Genomic DNA, 5,300 nt, shown 5'->3' on the forward strand with positions numbered 1-5,300 from the left:
TAGTCCCTCATTAAAAGGATTTCATCCACTAATTCAACTCATTGAATCACACAACACCTGACCCTACAAGGCAGTCTTCTCAAAACAGCATGACAACCATAAACTTTTTGAGTAACACAAGCACCTTGACTTTAGAAGCCAAGTCTTCTCACACAATCTAACAACCCCATATTGTTGAAGGCACACAACACCCTGACCCTACAAGTCAAGTCTTCTCAACATAATCTAACAACCCCAAATTGCTTGAGGAACACTTAAAGCCATTATTAGGTTAGGTTACAAGAATTTGGAATGTGATTGCGTTGTTTCTAACAAAGCATATTTGATACAATGACTTTCGACACTTACAATGAAGCACTAAGTAGTAAATAATATAAAATTAAATGAGTGTTTTGCTAAAACTTAAAATCATGAACTCTAAAAACTTAGATAAATTGAGCTCTAGAGGTACATTGTGGTTGTGCTCTTCTTCATCCTTGATCCTCTATTTTATAGGAAAAATTAGGGATTTAGTTTACTCCCTTGTGACTTTTGAATCGTATCTTCTTTCCAGCTTGGTCAACAAATATTTCTTTCAAATATAATTTTAAAAGACATGTTTTGATAATATGACCATTAACCAACAACTTATTTTCGAAATCTGATTTTAGAGATTCTTCAAGAATGATATTGTGTGTATTTGTTCGGATCGTGTTTGCAAATTATTTACTTGAGTTTTTCTTCATACGCTTGTTTTGATTTAAGCGGGAATGAATATGGGGTTGTTCTTTGACCTTCAAAAGTAACGAAGCGACTAAGTCCAATTAAGTATTTTTCTCAATCTATCAAGGCTTTTGAATTTCCATCAGAGTTGTTGACTTTTCTCCATCAGAATCATTAACTTGATTGTTCGAGTTAGATGATATGTTGCTTGAAAAATCAAAGTCAGAAGCAATTGCAAAGTTGCGTTACTTAGAATTATCGGCATGGACAACTTCACATTTGTTTCTTTATCAGAGTCAATGCAACATCAAAGTGTGTTGTCTATCAGAGGCAACACTTTGGAACAAGTTGCAATCTTCAGAGTCAACAGATATGTGCTTTAGATGCAGACTTGAATAATGGCATTAGACTTCATAGGCATACTAAAGTTACTTTTTATAAGAGGCATGTTGAAGTTGCGGTTTTTTAGAGACATGCTGAAATTACTATTCATCAAAGGCATGTTGAAGTTACTTTTCATTAGAGACATGCTAAAGTTATTGTTCATCAAAGGCACATAATTCTTTAGAGGCAGACGAATAATCTTCAGAGGCTTATTGGATCTTTAGAGGAAGACACACATACTGACTCATCAAAGGCATGGAAATCATAAACACGCTGACCTACTAGAAGCACACTATTAGAGGCAAATTTGCAAACTTTTCCAGCACGTGGATTTGACTGATTTGATTTCGTTTCCTCTAACCTTTTTCACTTACTCTGGTGGTGGTATCCTTTGACCTTTTTGGCATACTTGGTTAAATATTTAGTGCAATAAATTGTTCTCACATAGTACTTTTGTTTGCATCAAAACCACATAGAGAAATAATTCTAGGAATCAACTTGGTTCCAATAAATGTTTAATCTCTATCATTTGTTTTGAGCAGCCACTAATCAAAAAAGTTATCATAAGAACACTTTTTTTTCTTTTTTTCTACCTTTTCTTGGAGTAGCAAATTTTAAGAGTATGTCCTTGTTTTTTATTGGAGAGACATTTGGGTTTGTCCTCTAATTTTTTAGATAGGAAAAAAATATTATAAAGTTTTTTCTTTTGGGAACTTTTGAAGACAATATCAACTTTGTCAAAAGTTCATCATAGAGATCTCATATTATTTTAAAAGGTTTTAATGGATTTTGCAAAGTGGTAATGTTTTTTTTGTTAGTTTTTCAACTCTTACTTTTAAAATATTGTTTGCCTTTTTCTCGTTTAGAGGGTGAATCTTGATAATATTTTTTATTTTAAAAAAATTGCTTATATAAAAACTTTGCTGGTTAGACATTCTTTTATGAGATTGTTGCCAGTCTAGAATTATTTTTTTTCATATTTATAGTTACCTCTTCAATTTCTAACTTTACCATAAGAGGGAAATTTGCTTCATATTCTTCAAGCTTAGAGGACGATTCACCGTTGTCATCCCATGTAGCCATCACTTCTTCTTTTTTTTTTTCTTTTTGTAAGGAAACCTTCTAAGTATTTTTTTGACCATAGGACATTCGGAGTTGTAGTGTTCTATTTTATTGCATCAACAAAAAATTATCATACTTTTATCAGTTTTTGAAGAGTCTATTTTGGTTTGGTAAGTTCTTTTATCTTGTCCTCCGCAATTCAATATCTTGTCGATCCTCTAGGATATCAAGGAGAGTTCATCCTCTTCCTCAAATAGAGGATATTGAAGATTATCTTGTTTTTTATGGAGACCAAACACGAGAAATGGGGGTTGAATTGTGTTTGTTTAAATTTAATTCTTCTAAATTCTTAAACTAATTATAGTTTTGGATACTTAATTATTTCAAAGGATCATAGCCAGCAACAAAATAAGTAATGCGGAAGTAAAATATAACACACCAGATTTTATATTAGTTCACCACCAACTTTGTAGCTACATCCAATCCTCTTATAAAGAATGGTTTATCCACTAATTCAAAACTTGAATTACAACAGCACCTCACCATACAAGTCATTCTTCTCCAAAAAAAACTTGAACCTGCAGACTTTTTTAGGTAAACCACACTTAACCCTACAAATCAAGTCTTCTCTAAACAAACTTTGATCCACATATTGTTAGAGGCAAATTAAAGCCAGTATAGGGAAGGGTTACAAGGGATTGCAACCGATTTGGTTTTGCTTCAATTAAGCAGATTGTTTCAATTGTTTTTCCACCCTACAACACTTAGAGTATTTTACTTTGAATGAGTACTTTCCTAGAACTCATAACCTTAAACTCTGCACACTTAGAAAATATTGAGATCTTAAGGTTTTCTAACTAACTTTGGCATTTAGGATTTCTGAGTTTTTGAGTTCGTGAGTTCTTCTTCAACCTTGAGTATCTATTTATAGTTAAAATTAAGGCTTCAGTTTAATCCTTTGTGAATTCTAAATTGTATCTTCATTCTAGCTTGGTAAAAAAAATATTTCTTCCAAATATAGTTCTGATTGATACGATCTTGATAATAAGACCGTTAAGCAATTTTTTATTTACCAATCAAATATGAGCAGTTCTTCTAGAAAGATATTGTGTGTATTTGTTCATATTATGGTTCGAAATCATTTATCTAAGCCTTCTCTCGTACTCTTGATGGATTTGGGAGGGAACAAATATGCGCTTGTTCTTGAACCTTCAGAAGTAAGGATATGGCTAAGTCAAATTCAATATTTTTCTTAATTTATCAAAGCCTTTGACCATCCATCGGAGTCATTGACTTTTCTTCGTCAGAATCATTGACTTTTATTCTTCATAGTTATTGATTTGATTGGTTGAATCAGATGTTGTGATGCATGAATAACCATAGTCATATGTAGATGCAACGTTGCGCGACTTAGAATTAGTGGCATGGGCAACTTTACCTTTGTTACATTATCAGAGTCAATGCAAATTCAGAGGCTGCTTATCAGACTCAACATTTTGGAACATGTTGAAATAATTTGAGCCAGTGGAACATGAGCTTCAGAGGCAGGCTTGAAAATAATGTTCATCAAAAGCATGATAAACTTACTATTCAGTAGAGGCATGCTAAAGTTAGTGGTCATCAAAGGCACGCTAAAGTTACTATTCATTAAAGGCATGCTAAAGTTACTGCTCATCAGAGACATGCTAAAGACACGTTGAATCTCCAAAGACACATTGAATCTTTATAAGCACATAATTTTTCAGAGGCACATTAATTTAACAAAAGCACATTGAGCTACCAGAAGCACATTGAACTACCAAAAACACACAAAACTACCAAAAACACGTTGAACTACAATGAGCACGCTATCAGAGGCAGATGTGCGTACTTTTACAAAACGTGCATTTGTCGAATTCTAAGGATTTCATTGACTAATGTGACTTCGTTTCCCCTGACCTTTTTACTTCATTTGTTCACTTCCTCTTGTAACTTCCTCTGGTGACTTCCTCTAGTAACTTCTTCTGGTCACTTCTTCAGGTGACTTGCTATGGTCACTTCCTCCGATATCATCCTCTATTATTTTTCTTGTTATTTCTTGCTTCTGATATCTTCTTTTAATTTCCAGTTCTAATTTATGCACACTTAATGAAGCCATTAGTATAATAAATTGTTCTCACAAAATACCTTTGTTAACACAAAAACCACACAGAGAAATTATTTAAGGAACCAAGATTTTGTGGTTTCTTCAACTCGTTGAGAGGATGAACTTTCGGTTTGATTCTAATTGGAATCAACCATCTTTCCCTTTTTGCTTGGTTTTTTAAGAGCAACAACGGTTCGTGTGTTCTTAATGTTCAAACCAGGTCTTCTAGTTTCATAGTGGCCAAATTTCTTGCTTTTGTGATGGCAGTTACCATAGGTCTCAATTCTCTTGGTAAGCTTCATAGAATTTTTCTTTTACAAGTAACCATAGATAGTTTAGGATAATTTTGGGTCTTGGAAACATTTGAAGAATGGTTTCATCCACCTTCATCTCAAAGAGTTAAAACTCGCGTACTCCTATGTCTATTGTTGCTTATTTCACCTGACTTGATCCTTCATGATGAACCTAGTGTATCCTATAGTTCTTTTGCACTTTTTCACTGTTCAATTTGGTTATAATCTTCTCATCTTAAGGTGCGCGTTAGAAATAAATGGGCTTAATAGTTTAGGAGTACCTTGGTGCTTTCTTTAGTTGTCCATTGTGCTTAAGGATTTTCATCTAAGGTTGGATCTAAGTTATCAACTTTGATGACATTATTTTCATTTTCGACTTCGTACACCATGTGGTTATCTTTTCAAATGAGAAACAGCCTCATTTTTCCTTTCTAGTAATTTGTACCATCTAAGTATGTTGGCCGGTTGGAGGATCCTCCTTCAAGTATGAACTTAGCTTTTGACATTTTTCTTTTTATAAATCTTCTTCTCTTACACGTATAGGGGTAACTTTCTAGAGAACCATGCTTTGATACTAATTGAAGTCACTTAAATATTATTAGAAGAGGGGTTGAATAGTGATATCCTTCTTTTTAAAAAAATTCTTAAATGTTTATCCTTTATGCGAGGATAATATCATATTTGAGAGGTTATATATCTATATATATATATATATATATATATATATATATATA

Source organism: Cicer arietinum, chromosome 3, assembly GCF_000331145.2.
Source record: "Cicer arietinum cultivar CDC Frontier isolate Library 1 chromosome 3, Cicar.CDCFrontier_v2.0, whole genome shotgun sequence".
Classification (NCBI taxonomy): domain Eukaryota; kingdom Viridiplantae; phylum Streptophyta; class Magnoliopsida; order Fabales; family Fabaceae; genus Cicer; species Cicer arietinum.